Source organism: Engystomops pustulosus, chromosome 7 (assembly GCF_040894005.1).
Source record: "Engystomops pustulosus chromosome 7, aEngPut4.maternal, whole genome shotgun sequence".
Classification (NCBI taxonomy): Eukaryota; Metazoa; Chordata; class Amphibia; order Anura; family Leptodactylidae; genus Engystomops; species Engystomops pustulosus.
The window spans coordinates 22169359-22185656 of record NC_092417.1 but is presented as its reverse complement, the minus strand read 5'-3'; positions in this window follow the sequence as shown (position 1 = coordinate 22185656).

The following is a 16298-nucleotide window of genomic DNA, read 5'->3' as shown; positions in this document are numbered from 1 at the left end:
TAGTTCCAGATTTCCTGATAGATCATAACTGATTGCTAAGAGGGCAGAGTACTCTCAATTCCCGACTCTGCGACTAAATCACGGCTTGTACGCCGGTGTTGAGGCATACAGACCCTGACACAAACCCCCCGCCCCCCCCCCCCCCCCTCACTCCTAGGAGAGACAGTGAGAGTCCTGATCATTCATTGTACAGGACTCCTAGGAGAGGCAGAGAGATTTCTTGTCATTCATTGGGGGAGACAATAGCCCACATTTATTACAGCCCCTGCACTAGATTTTTATATGACTTTGCACATTATTTTCAGGACAAACTGTTTGCACATGTATTTATAAAGTGTCCGTGATACAAAATTCTGCACTAAAAGGGGCATTCCTGTGGGCATCATAATCATGGCTCTCTGTGCATTGTAATCAGGACTCTCTGTGCCTCTGCTAAGAGTTTTCTGAGCTTGATAATAAGGACTTATGCTGCCTCTCCTAGGAGTCTTGTGGACGGAGTAATCAGGACTCTTACTGTGTTTTCTAGGAGTCCTGGCAAGGTTCACTCAGAGCTCCTGCCCAAATCATATACAGCAACATATCACAGAGCTCAGCGTCTCCTCCTTTACCATATGCTGCTCCTGGGCAGAAGAAACAGAGTGATTGATTCACATTAAACTATTAAAATAGCACAAATGTAAAATACTGACATCTTACATCCATAGTAAAACCCCCAAAATAAGGGCCCAATATCACAAAAAATATTTGGATAACCCAGCAATGAAAATGTTATAGCTGTAAAACCTGCATGTACTAGACCAGAGGTGGTAAGTTATGGATGTGAATACTGATATCTGACACTGTCTAGAAACTTCAGTCCTGGCTGCTACAAAATTTCTCATATTTGTATTTGGAAATAAATATATTCATAAGCTGGGCCAATCTGGATTTTTATAAATTTTATCCTAAAAAACACTGCAATAAAAGTGCTAAAGTAATATAATAAAAGTACAATAGTGACAGAGAAATAAATTAAGCACAAAAGTAAATTTTGTTCATAGTAATTAAAAAGAATACAAATATCTACCACGTGGTTTCTAAACCAAGTACACTTACCTGTGGGTGTGTGCCTCCTAAAACAGGATCTGTTCTTCTTTATTCTTTTATAGCTAATTTTTTTTTTTGGAAATTGTCTTTTAAAATTATGCAAATGAGCCTCAGGGGCTACTGGAGCTCATTTAAATAATTTTTAAAGACGTTTTTTTCCCAAAAAGCAATTAGAAGCAAAATGCAGAACAGATCCTATGCCAGGAGTCACACGCAGGCAGGTAAGTGTGCTTGGTTTAGAAACATTGCATCCTTTAACACCACAAATTATAGCAAAAAAAAAACAGAAATGAATTTAAAAATATTAATTCATTATTAATTTTTATAAAAAAAATAATACAAATATTAACACCACTAATTAATAATAGAATATCAGCCCTTATGGTAATGGATTATCTCCTGAGGTCTTGTACAATGCACAGTGTTATTTCAGCCGCTATCTTGAGCCATAACTCATGGAATATGTTCTGCTAAGACAGAATTTGTCTCCAAGGAGTTTGCCGAAGACCTTTGGCCCCTGTCCAAGATAAACCTCTTCAGGACAGGATATAGGGGCTTACAGTGCGATCCAAAGGTGATAGCTCTCAACATGCCAAATCAGTAGACAGAACAGTACAGGGCAGGATGGTATGGGGCCCAGGAGTATGGGGGGATTATGTGACCCTTAGCAGGTGCTATGCAAACAATAGGCGGATCATACAGTGTTATCTTATTTTTACAGAAGAGAACTGGCAAATGGTGATTTATAGTGTTGTCAAAGTACCAGACACATACTGGAGCCACGTCTACTACAGAGTATGGCATAATATGTGGTGCTGACTGCTCTAGGTTGCAGTATTTAAAGGGATCCTTAACACACACTAGATTAAGACTGCCACGGGTCCTGGGTTTTAGGAATAGTATTGCTGGAATCACTTCCTACATATGAGACTAGAATCAGCTTCTTGGGGAAAAAAGGATGCATCCCTTTTGTCTGCTCTCAATATGTGGTTTGAAAGCTCTTTTAGGACCTTTAAAGGTCCTGAAAGGGTTCTTGTGTACATGTGTATTGAGAAAAGAAACAGATGTAGGAGGATTTCATGGGTGAAGGTGCTTCTGAGTATGAAATTTGGTCAGTGGTTGAGTGTACATGGGCCCACTAGAAGACTTGGGCCCCGGGCTACCACCCAAACCCCCCTGTATTATAATCCACTACTGAGTACTAGAGGGCGGGCAGGGGCATGAACATGTGGCGCCCGTATACACTAAGAGGCCAAAGCTTCGGAATTAGTTCCCCCCACGGTTTATACTGTTATGCCGCTCAGCCGGTGGGGGTAGGCAACTTGAGTTTTAGCATTTATAGCTTTATTCTGGGATTTTCAGCCTCTGACACCAAGCACATTCATCAGTCAATGTTATTTTCTTTACCCCAAACAAGGAAACCTACATCAAGGAGACAGCTACTGTAAGTCCATATATGGGCAGTATATGAAGTATTAAAGGGGTATTCCAGGGATAAGCATAATTCATATACAAATGAGTCAGTAAAATATAAGATACTGGGGCAGATTTACTTACCCGGTCCTCTCGCGATCCAGCGGTGCGTTCTCTGCGGTGGATTTGGGTCTTCCGGCGATTCACTAAGGCAGTTCCTCCGACGTCCACCAGGTGGCGCTGCTGCACTGAAGTTCCTCGGAATGCACTGAAATTCACCAAGCCGGGCCGGGTGCAGGTAAGCGCGTGTCCAGTGACACTTTTTTTTTTAATGCAGCGGTTTCTCCGAATTCAGGGAAAAACGTCCCAAAACGGAAAAATTTGGGTAACCAGCCGTAAAAACGCGATTCGGGCCCTTAGTAAATGACCCCCACTGTGTAATTAGTTGTTATTTAAAATTTTGCTCCTCTAAGCAGAAAAATGCTGTTGACATACACTGTAAGGAAGAATTAAAATGTTATTGGCCCTTTAATCAGTCCATTAGTTTCCACCGCGTGGAGAAGACACAGGACAATGGCCGCTGGTCACATGTCCGCATCACATGTCCTGCAGCTGCCTGGGCTGGTCATGTGATCCCCACTATGTTTGGCTGTAGTGGGTTGTTACAGGGGATCTAGTATGGCCAGTGTTGTGGTGAGGTCATATTCAGTGATGGCAGTTACACATGATTACTATGGAAACAGAGTAAGAAAGTCTGTTATATCATCACTGGGATCAGAGCATAAGAGGGAGGAGGAGTTACTGAGAGCTACAGGATCATGGGACTTGTAGTTTCCAGTGGTGGCCATCTTGGTTTTAACTTCACATACTTTAGAGAAGCCATGAAATTTTTTGAATCAAACTATTTAAGCTCCATTTTGTAACTAATGACATTGAGTTTTGTTATATTCATTTATTGATAGCATCATGGGTTTTTGTATCAGACGTTCATATTCCCGGAATACCCCTTTAAGCAAGTTTTGGAATGTGTTCATTATAAAATTAATTTAATAAGTTATGACATGGACATGGATATTGTCTGGGTCAACAATGGTCCCATAACACTGCTGTACTGTGCCAGGAGATTGTCCTAAATGGGGCCTGAGCACAATACAAATACTACTGGGATCCCACCATCTCCCTAAATGTAGTATCTGAGCTTCATATTGCTAAGCTGTGGAGCGGGTGACTATTCTTCTCAGATCACTATCAGGTTATTAATGTGAGGCCCCTCGTCCAGTCCTGTATATTAAGCATCGATGAGGAACTTTTTCCAAAAACGTTTTGTACCCGGCCAGTAATAACTTCCTGTGAAAGGTGTTGTACTTACTTAAAAAGCAGATAAACAGAGCTCCCTGTATAATGTTTCCTCTGTAACTCTCCGGTCATCCCTGAGGAAGAAGCTGACTGTTCACAATGTCCTAAGGTCTCGGAACATTTTACTAAATTTTTGTGTCCAATGTAGATAATTTCCCTTCTTCAGGGTTGGAGAAAACATAGAACTTTTTACCTAGTTGGCTGCATCCTCCTGTATGGACATGAGGTCTATGAGCCATAAGAAATGTTTGCAAACCTTGACCATGTGAATGTGCCTCTCCAATCTGTGACAACTATCTGAGGGTCATCAAACCACCCACACTAGAAGCAGGTGCAACACCCCTGACAATGTGTAGGCAAGGGAGTGCTTGCGAATAAGGCCCTCTATCTGTAGGATCCCTCTAGAGGAGTCTGATCAACTCACTTTTAGGGTAATACATTCATTGTAAGGTAATTAGCAGTGGTAGACCATGCCTGTACAGCAAGGGTTAACAGGGGATGTGTTTTGATTTACTGTCATCCAATTGTAGTCCAACCTGTAAACTGGAGTGTGATTGGAGAGTGAGCCACCACCTGACCAGGGTTTGACAAAACCCCTGGACAGGAAGGGGCAAGGCCTCTTAGTCGCCAGCTCCTTACTGAGGAGCATCACTTGAAACCCAGCTCTCCTAGAGAGAACACACTTCTTAGAGCACATGCTTTGACCACAGGCCTCTTAGGCCTTAGCACTCAATATAGAGCACAGACTGTAAGTGACCAGAGAGATAGTGTGATGCACCTCCAGTGTCACACACAGAACACCCAGGACTAAGCTGCAGCTTCCATACCTGGACACAACTACAGCCCAATCTGCACCTACTACCAGGCTGGTGAATCTATTCCTGAGGATCACTCTTCATGACCACTCCAGTAATCCAGAATCTCCAACAAAACCGGCATCTGTAATCAGATCTTTTGGCTCGTTGCCTGCAGTTGTTCCAATAAAGAACCATGAGTTGTTTTGCACAACATTGCCTCCATCTGTTCCCTGAATACAGCTGTATTACCAACATGGCCCCCCATCCATAACTCAGCGACTCATACTATGGACACTCAGGGGTTACCCCAGGGAGAACCAGTACATCAGCCTCTCCCTCCATATTTCTTGCATACACCACCTGCTGGAGACCTGCCAGGCTGTAGGACAGCCCTCCGGTCGCCATACCAAGCACCGTGAACACAGCGTGCCCTAGGCCGCAACCGGCAGCCACACCGGTATTCTGGGCCCCCGGCTGCCTCCAGGCCCCAAGAAAAGGCTAGGCCCCGGTGGGAGATGTTGCACAGACTCCTCTACTCCTCTATTTTACAGCAGATTTGAAGAAAGTGTTGGTGATTGTGAGACCTCTTAGGTTTCAGTAATGTATTATTCTTTCCCCGCTAGACTCGGCACGTATCATGTGAACGTAGATTAGCCACAGAGAACTTTCAAATGTTATAAAGTTTTATATTTCAGGTTCAAAATCTGGAATTTTCAAATGACTTTTTAGAACTGGAACTTCCTCAAAGAAAATACTAGAGAGAAAATATTCTGCGCTCTGTCGGCTCTACCTTCTCGGGTTGCAGAGTCTGCCAGTGCCGGGAGTTGTCCTGTCTGGGCCCTGAACTCACAGTTGGTTCCTGTTCTGCCGGCCTTGAGTGGGGGGGATTGGAGGGGCCTAGCTGCGGTCAACCACTAAACCACCATAAAACCACACCAATCAGACTGTGCTGGCAGCTGGCACCACAGCATTTACACTGCTCTCCAAGCTTCATACTCTTGACGAATTTCCCAACCACCAAATCCTTGCTGCCAGGTCGATGTGTTTTTCCAACTAAAACGACCTCCGGATCATTCAGTCAATGTGTGCCTGGGTAAACAGCGAGAGCTCAAAGCTTGACTTTACATATCTTAGGATTTATACTCCATTTTACACCTAATAGAATATGTATATTTATATCTCAGTGACAGCGTTCAGCAATGTAGGGATTACATGCTCAATGCCAGAAAGCCTCTGAATAGGATAAAGCATGTTTAGGGTCAAAAGGTCTGATCCAGGATAAAACATTTGTATAGGCACATATTTCTCTTAAATGGAGTCGCTGTTCAGAATAATGTAAAAGGAAGTGATTCTAATGGTGGAATCTTGCTGAAGGTCAGGGGAACTTTACAAAGTCATTACTGAAGGTTAAGAGCAAGGCCGCCCATGCCAGTAATAGACCTGTATGACCTGCTAGGACAAGGCAGTGTCTCACTTCCTGAAAAGCACTGGTCAAGTGTACAATTGGATCTGCTACCTACCTGTTTGCTACTCTACAACATGTCTACCCCTCTGTTGCAGGGTATCAGTTTAAAAAAAAAAAAGAATAAGCCTTGTATAACGGAGGACCTTGTATTTGCTGGTTGTCTACACTAATGGTCTTCTTATTTAAAATCTGTTGTCCTATAGAACTCCTTAACCAAGACCTACGGCTGACAGTATGAAGGGGAAATGCTCTTGGCAGGGCACAGTATGGGGGGGGGTACAATATGAAGGGGAACTGCTGGGGGAGCACAGTATGAAGGGGAGCTGCTGGGGGAGCACAGTATGAAGAGGGAGCTGCTGGGGGGGGCACAGTATGAAGGGGAGCTGCTGGGGGGGGGGCACAGTATGAAGGGGAGCTGCTGGGGGAGCACAGTATAAAGAGGGAGCTACTGGAGGATGTGGAGCTGCTGGAGGGCACAGCATGAAGGGTAGCTACTGGGGGGCAGTATGAAAGGGAGCTGCTGGGGGGCACAGTATGAAGAGGGAGCTGATGAGGGGCACAGTATGAAGAGGGAGCTGATGAGGGGCACAGTATGATGAGGGTCTGCTGGGGGGCACAGTATGATGAGGGTCTGCTGGGGGGCACAGTATGATGAGGGTCTGCTGGGGAGCACAGTATGATGAGGGTCTGCTGGGGAGCACAGTATGATGAGGGTCTGCTGGGGGGCACAGTTTGAAAAGGGAGCTGCTGGGAAACACAGTATGAAGAGGGAGCTGCTGGGGGGGGCACAGTATGAAGGGGAGCTGCTGGGGGGGGGGGGCACAGTATGAAGGGGAGCTGCTGGGGGAGCACAGTATGAAGGGTAGATGCTGGGGGCACAATATGTAGAGGGAACTGCTGGGGGGTAAAGTATGAAGAGGGAACTGCTGGAGGAGGCACAGTATGATGTGGGTTTCCTTGGGGGCACAGTATGAAGAGGGAGCTGCTAGAAGGGCACAGTATAAAGAGGGAGCTACTGGAGGATGTGGAGCTGCTGGAGGGCACAGCATGAAGGGTAGCTACTGGGGGGCAGTATGAAAGGGAGCTGCTGGGGGGCACAGTATGAAGAGGGAGCTGATGAGGGGCACAGTATGAAGAGGGAGCTGATGAGGGGCACAGTATGATGAGGGTCTGCTGGGGGGCACAGTATGATGAGGGTCTGCTGGGGAGCACAGTATGATGAGGGTCTGCTGGGGGGCACAGTATGATGAGGGTCTGCTGGGGGGCACAGTATGATGAGGGTCTGCTGGGGAGCACAGTATGATGAGGGTCTGCTGGGGAGCACAGTATGATGAGGGTCTGCTGGGGGGCACAGTTTGAAAAGGGAGCTGCTGGGAAACACAGTATGAAGAGGGAGCTGCTGGGCGGTACAGTATGAAGAGGAGCTGCTGGGGGGGAATAGTATAAAGGGGAGTTGCTGGGGCGCACAGCATGAAGGGGAACTTCTGGGGGGCACAGTATCAAGGGGAGCTGCTAGTAGGAACAATATGAAGAGAAGCTGCTAGGGGGGCACAGTATGAAGGGTGGCTGCTGGGGGACCACAATATGAAGAGGATTTACCTGGGGAACACAATATGAGGGGGAGCTTCTGGGGGCACAATGTGAGGGGGAGATGTGGGAAATTATACTGTGTGGGGGAAGCATGGGGCAGAGCAAAAGGCATGGCTTAGGACAAAGAAATTTTCTTTCATCGCTCCAAAAAAGGGGAGGCATGATTCTTGCTCCCCAAGCCCATTATCTGATAAATACAGGGTGTACCCATTGCATTGGCTCTTAAGGAGCATTGACTAGAACATTTTACAAGGACTTTATCCTATATCCATCCCAAGTGCCAAAAAATGTGAGGTCAAAGCCGGGCAGGTGCTGCACTTTTTCAGGTCACTGGTAATTGACAGGATATCAGCTGTTGATCAGCGATGCCTGACTGCGGGCCTAGAGGTCACCCATAGACTTAGAGAGCACAGAGAGGATTCAGGGGCACCATCCCCACTCCCTTCCCCTCCGCAGACACAATTAGTTTCTATCAGGTCTTAAAACCCGTTATTTCCTGTGTCCTAATCCCCCTGCCACTACAATGGGCTCACGTGTCAAACCAAATAACACTCAGCACATGTACAGGCTTAGGACGGTGAGGAGGAAGGTTAGGCCTCGTGGATCCAATCACTATAGGGGCAATTTATAATGTTTAAATTTAAGGGTTAAAAGAAAAAAAATCTTTCATAAATTTCTGCAAATTATGTATGTTTATATATATTTACATTTTGTTTTAACTGTTGCATCAAGGTTACCATAAATACCTGCTGCTTCTGCTTCATACCCGAGACACTGGTCCAATCCGAATCCTGGCTCATTGTTCTATCCAGTTCTACCTCTAGGTGGGGTGTTTAAATCGACCCGTGACCTTGTTTATCCATATCTTCTCTGTACCTTGTGAGACTTCTCTTCACACCCTTTGTGATCACTAGATCATGCTGGAAGTGGGAGGAGCTTTAACCAGCCAAAGATTTTCCCTGCAGCGGCCACTAAAGGAGAAATGTAGTATTACAGGTTGTCCATTCAAATGAATAGACTGAAATTTCATACATGGTCATTGGCAAATTTTTGGTTACCAGAACAGGAACAGAAGGGAAATGTGAAATGAGTATTTTTTTTTTTTGTTTTTATGATATAAATTTGCTGAAAACTTATATACTCCAATCGGGCGGCACAGTGGCTGAGTGAGTAGCACTTGCAGCACTGGAGTCCTGGGCTCAAATCCCACCCAGGTCAACATCTGCAAAGAGTTTGTATGTGTTTGTGTGGGTTTCCTCCGGGTACTCCGGTTTCCTCCCACACTCCAAAACATACTGGTAGGGTGATTAGATTGTGAGCCCCATTGTGCAGCGCTGCGTAATCTGTGTGCGCTATATAAATAAAGAATTATTGATTATTATTATTATCGTAGACTAATATATTTCAATCCTCAAACCCTAACAGGACACAACTAACAATGTCTCCTAACCATGGGGAAACCTTTGATTTTGCTGGTGGTCAGGTTCTGGTCCAAATGTATCTATCATTTTGCAAAGGCACAAAAGGTTAAAAAACAACAATTTAAAAAATTGAAGTTGCTTTATATATTTAACATTTGATGCTCTGCAGATTCCCAGCTATTAGCACTGCCCATAACCCTGGAAGATATCACTACAGTAAGTACAACTCATTGAAATGCAGAAGTGGATGTCTGTCTATGTATGCATGGTCCTTTAACCCTTATATTGCCTATTGTAGGTGTTATGAACACACTGTCCAGTCAGGAGGCTAATATGCAGCAGATGTGCATTAATGGGTCACATGTGTATAGACCCCCAGGGTCCTATGCTGTATACATATATATTCATACAGTATAAGTTCATGTATGGTAATGTGAGAATGTATTAATAAATTATTCTTAAAAAAGGTTTATCAAGACTTGTATATAAATGGTCTTTCCATTCAATTATTTGATGTTAATATCCCTTTAACCCCTTAAGGACGCAGCCATTTTACAGCTTAAGGCTCAGTCCCATTTTTTGGATTCTGACTTGCGTCTCTTTATATGGTTATAACTTTTGAACACTGTTACTTATCAAAGTGATTCTGAGATTGTTTTTTCCCCACATGTTGTACTTCATTTTAGTGGTAAATTTTGGCTGATAAGTTTTGTATTTATTTACAAAAAAAGGAAAAAAATGATGAATTTTTAGAAAAATTTGCCATTTTTGAAATTCAAAATCACAGCGTTTTCAGGCAGATCGATTTACCACCTAAATAACTTGCTGAATAAAATTTCCCATTTGTCTACTTTACATTTTCATAATTTTTGAAATGTTTGGATAATTTATTTTGACGTCACGCGGCCTACAAATCGAATAGCGATTTTCCATATTTTCAGAATTGACTATTTTGGGGATAAATACTGTTTGAAATTAAATTTGACATATTTAGCAACAAAAACCCCCTATATAACCAACCCATTTTCAAATCTGCACCCCACAAACTATCAGAAACAGCATTTACAAAGATTGTTAACCCCTTGAGATCTTCAAAGTAATTGAATCAAAATGGCGGTGAAATTTAGAATGGTCAAATTTTGTCGGTTATACGTTCATTTAGCCCTAAAATTTACACATTTCCAAAAGATAAAAAGAGAAAACCCACCATAAAATTTGTTCTACAATTTCTCCTGAGTGTAGCGACCCCCCACATGTGGACATTACTTGTGTTATGGGGGCACAGCGAGGCGCAGGAGGGAAGGAGCACCCTGCAGCTGCCAGGATTTTAGTTTCCTCATTGGCCCCTTTTGAAGGCTATAAAATTTTCGCTTTTCCGTTATTTGGGCCATGTGATGTTATTTTTTTTTGCGCGATGAGATGCTTTTTCCAGTGTTACCATTTTGGGGTTGGTATCACCTATTGTTGAAAATTTAGGAACTTTTTTTGAGGTCATGAGTAGAAAAGCATCAATTCTGTACTGGATTTTTTACTTTTTTTTTTTTCGTGTTCATCATATAGCCTAATAATCCTGTAATCTTTATTCTATGGGTCGATACGATTACGGGGATACCAGACATGAATATTTTTTCTTATGTTTTACTAAATTTGCCAAATAAAACCCTAATGTGGGGAAAAATCTATCATTTTTGCATCGCCGTCTTCCAAGTGGCATAACATTGTTACGTTTTTGGCTACGGAGCTGGTTGATGGCTTGTTTTTTGCGGGACATGTTGTTCTTTGCAACAGTATCATTCTGGAGTACATATGTTTTGTTGATCACTTTTTATTGCATTTTTAGTGAGATATAATAGGTAAAAAACATAATTTTTGGCGGGTTTTTAGCGTTTTTTTTTTACGGCGTTCATCATATGGGTTCAAAAGTTATTTAGTTTTATTCTATGGATTGTTACGTACGCGGTGATACTATATATGTGGGGTTTGTGTTATGATTTAGACTTTTTTGAGCATTATATGTCTCTTTATATGTTTTGGGGCTTATGGGCATTTTTAGTTATTTATAAAGTAATTTTTTATTGAAAAACATTTTTTTTTTACATTTTTTTTACATGATCCACCATGGGATATGAACAAGCAATCATCTGATTGCTTGTTCTTGATAATACTCTGCAATACTAATGTATTGAAGGGTATTATCAGTGCCAGCCTATGCAGATGCATAGGCTGACACTTTGCCTTTAAGATGACGTCACAGACGCCATCTTAAAGGCAATCCCTCCAGGCTTCTCTGGGGACCCGATCGGACACCAGAGGTGCCCAAACAGGTGATCGCCCCCCCCCCCCGAAAACGGTGCGGGGGGGGGGGGCGATCGTGGGGTAAAGCCCCCCAGAAGGCATGTTAAATGCCGCGGTCGCGTTGGCCGCGGCATTTAACGGGTTAAACACCCGTGATCGGAGCCCACTCCGACCGCGGGTGTTAGCCGGGCATGTCAGCGGTAAATTACCGCTGAAATCCTGCGGCTACCGATGCCGGTTCGGCTGCTGTGCAGCGCTGAACCGGCATCGTCTCTGCGCAGTAGCTGTACTGCACTGAGCGCTATTCGCGGGACTCAGCGCAGTACAGCTACGGCGCAGAGCGCTAAGGGGTTAATAAGAACCTAACATTTAAATTAACCCACCCAAAATAAATACTTCATTACAAACTATGATTAAATGCATTGCCCTTATCCCTAAATGTTTCCTTTCCATGGCTGCAATGGTACAAAAATCATTTCGTAAACTTGTATGCAACTAAACTGATGTGTCACTCCATTTGTGAGTGATGTATAGTAAATTTTACTGGCATTGCCCCGCCTCCATGTTTCTGATTGACATGTCTCACTGCTAGGACATACTGCTGTGTGGAACATCATTGGGCACTTCATGTCACGTGACCAGGATGATGTCATTTAGGGTCCTGTTACATTTGCAACATTTACCCCATGTATGTATCTGATCACATGAAATCACAGCAGCCTCCAGGGAGGATGGGGAGAGTAGAAGTCCATGCAGGTATGCTGTGATCATGCCACGATACTGCCATGTGATCAGATACGTACATACATGGACATTGCAAATGTAACTGGGTAAAGGACCTTAGATGATATCACCCTGGTCATATGACACTAGGTGCTGAATGCTGAGAAGAGGCACGGGACATGGGAAGGAGAAGATAGGAGGGACCGTCTGAGCAGGACTCAGCCTCTCTGATGCCCGGTAATATAAGTTGATTTATGGGGATGTAAGGGAACAACTTCTAACTAAAAGAAGGGTTTCAATTAGTTAATAGGGCTCTATGGGAACCTGCTATCAGCTGTATTTGGGAAAATTTCATGATAGGTTCCCTTTAAATTTACACCAATTTTGGAAATGTCTGACTGATATTTTTTGGTTGTGCCACCAGACTCTAAATATTTATTGGTCTGAGAATAGATGCCCAGTGCCCCCATCACGTCAGAACATGGCATTGTTTCCATGTAATGTCATGACTTTCCTTCCTGATCCCTATTAATATACACACCGGCTCCACACCGTGTCCTTATCTACCAGGATCATGTGGATTTGGGCACAGTGACATTCTCCCGTAACACAGGACACTTTTAGCAATTACCGATCTAGTAGGCATTGAGCTGCATTCATAAATCTGCTGCCTTCAGAGCTGAAATCACCCAACATTTCATGTTTTTACAATAACTACCACTCTGAGTGATCAAGGTCACTATAGACACCTGATTTCGATAAGAAATGTAATGTTTGACTGTAATAATCTACCTGCTGAAGGTTTTCAATGATAGCAAAAGTGTGAATGCAGCTCTGAAGTATTCTTTATATATAAGGGAGGTATTCTAAAACTCAGAGAGAAGATACACACCCCATGCTATCATACCAATATAAGCCCATAATAAACCAGAGACATTACTCATACAACGAGGCATCGTGACTATGGTTGCATTTAGATTATCCATGGCCTCCTTCCTTCTAAAATCAACTTTTGGAATTATGCTAATGAGTCACAAGGGCTCTGGGGGTGTCACCAGAGCCCCTCTGTGCTGTAGCTTCATGGGCTGTTACACTTTCTGGATCTATGAATAATTGCCCCTGTTTTATCAGGCTTGTTTCTGATTGTAGAGGAAATCTACCACATGATTTAACCCCTCGTGCTTCTAGGAGAATAGATAGTTGCACACTGGCATACTACTATCAAAGACAATAGCCGGCTGATAATAATATGCCGGCGTGCAGCTATTTAACCTCTACAAAGTGCTGGTGGTACGGCGCCATTTTGAGAAGACAGCTGCCATGTTTTTCATTCTTATAAATCCAGCAGGTCCTCCTATCCCAGGTGTTTAAGGGGCCCTTCACCTCCATGTATTCCCCTGCTGCCTATAAAACTACTTTTATATCTTTTATATACCTAAAAATTCATTTTAAGTTCCAGGCCAGAAGCCTTAGGCTGCACTACTTAGAGTAGTGATGTGTCATTCGCGAACAAGCCGGCACAAAGAGCCGGCTCTTGTTCGTGAACTACGGTAGCCAGCTACCATCAGTGAGCTGATGGCTCACTTAACCCCGCCCCTAACCGTCTTACCACGCCCACTTTAACCCAATACAATTGGGTTAAAAGTGAGCGGTGTGGGGTGACTATATAAATAATAAATAATAGGAAGCCGTTCAGGAGCCAGAAGAGCCGTCTCTTCTTAGTGAGTGGAGCCTAATGAGCCAGCTCACTAAGAAGATCCAGAATTCGCATCACTGACCTAAATTCTGATGACATCTTGAGTTTACATGAACAGTTGTTATGGAAACCGGGCCTAGATTTAACAATCCAGATTTCCTTCATTTTCTTCTTAAAGATTTTCGCCAACTGTGGTGATTGAAGGGTGAACGCCTTCCCTGATTCCATTGCTGCATAGTGGTTGTGATGGGTATCTCAACTTTGTAAATGTGACAGAGCTACAATGCGACCTTCTGGTACCCCATGATGCATTGCAGGTGCACATATGGGGTGACACAGGGGCGCTTTAACTGCTAGGTGTTAATGGAGCCTGGAGCCCCTTAGGCTCATTTGCATGCAGTCCTTCATACTAGTGGTAGATGTCCTTTAAATCTAGGCCCAGTTTCCATGACAACTCTTCACATGAACTCCAGATGTTATTAGAAGGCTTTCGGCCTGTAACTTAAGATCAATTGTAGGTATATGGAAGATATAAAATAAGTTTTCTAGGCAGCAGGGGGCACAGTGGGGCTCATTTACTAAGGGTCGCACTGCTCACTTTTATCGGACTGTGTGCCTTTTTCGGGAATTACACGGCTTGCACAGGTATTTAACAAGTGTCTGCGCTGGGATTTTGGCGCACTCAAACCTTTTTTTGGCGCAGCTGCGTTGGCTTCCATGCGACACAATTTAGGGGGAATGCCAACGGACTGAGCGCAGGAATAAACATTGTGTCGCAAGCCCAAGCACCGGGAAGAAGAAGGTGAACTCCGGCGGACCTGAGCGGGGAAGCGACACATGCAGGATATCGGGCGCGCGATCTTAGTGAATCGCCTCACAGTGCTTTATTCATGGACAATGCACTTTCGGTGAACTCCAGCGGACGTGTAAGTAAATGAGCCTCATGGAGGTGAAGGGCTCCATAAACACCTGGGATAGGAGGACCTGAAGGATATCTAAAAATGAAAAACATGGCAACTGTCTTCTCAAAATGGCGCCGCACCAGTCTAGAGGTTGTGTGTGGTATTACAGATCATCTTCATTCACGTCAATGGAGTCAAACGGCAATACTAAACACAACCTGCGGACAGACTTGGCGCTGTTACACAAAATAAAGATTTTTTTAATCATACTTCTGTAATACTGTATATATATATAATCAGTCGTGTCCAGTATTCTGCTGCGGAGATGATTGTGGTCCCCGCACATGTCACAGGCCTGGGGTGACAGACATGAATAGAACATGCGGCCGGGTTATAATTGGCGGCTTCTTATCTCGCTTGTTCAAACCTTCCCATGGGGATGTTTTCATGTCGTGGAAAGTTTGTAGAAGATATTTCGGGACACAAAGTGAAGAGTTTTCTTAGTAATAAAAAGGGTTGTTATGTAAGACAAACACATCCATAACAGTCTGTGGGCCGGTCACATGACAGGAAAAGCTGGGCCCGGGGTGGATATCAGATTAGATACACGAGGTCCGGTTATTTATGGGGGCAATAAGCAGTGGTGTAATGTGTTACTATTCCCTTTATTATAGTCTAGGTGCTGAGGGAACCGGACTGCGGACTGAACATTTGGGGATTAACACCATCAAATCTATGGTACGTACTGTAGGGATGTGACACTATTCAGGCGGTGACCCTATGTACCCTATTAGCCCCCATTTCAGGACCCTCATCTATTTGCCACTCAGGATGACCCAGGATTACATGGACTGCCTATTGATAGTATTGTTCATTGTGTAGTACAGGCGGTCCCCTACTTAAGAACACTCGACTTACATACGACCCCCTAGTTACAAACGGACCTCTGGATATTGGTAATTTCCTGTACTTTAGTCCTAGGCTACAATGATCAGCTATAACAGTTATCACAGGCGTCTGTAATGAAGATTTATTGTTAATATTGATTCTTATGACAACCCAACATTTTTAAAATCCAATTGTCACAGAGACCAAAAAAAGTTCTGTCTGGGATTACAATGATAAAATATACAGTTCCGACTTACATACAAACTCAACTTAAGAACAAACCTACAGACCCTTTCTTGTATGTAACCCGGGGACTGCCTGTACTTCATTTCCCCTGTGGTGGCGCTGCAGGGATAGGAAACACTTCATACCTGGGAGATGATTGCCGAGATCGATCTGTTCAACGACGAACTCGTGGGCCACAACACTCCTTGTGTAGAGACATTAAGGTCTGGAGGTAGGTTTTACTGGGGTAAGTGATAAGTGGCTCATAAGGGAGTCATGTTTCACATTCTGCCCCATATAGCACTAATTCTGTATGCAGGGATCTCCCCCTAGTGGTGGAACATTTAGCATCAGGTTCAGCAGTTCTTTTCTAAAATTTTGTTAAATCCACCACTGCCCACATCTTCTACATTAGAGTGTTGTTTGAAAACAGGCCACTAG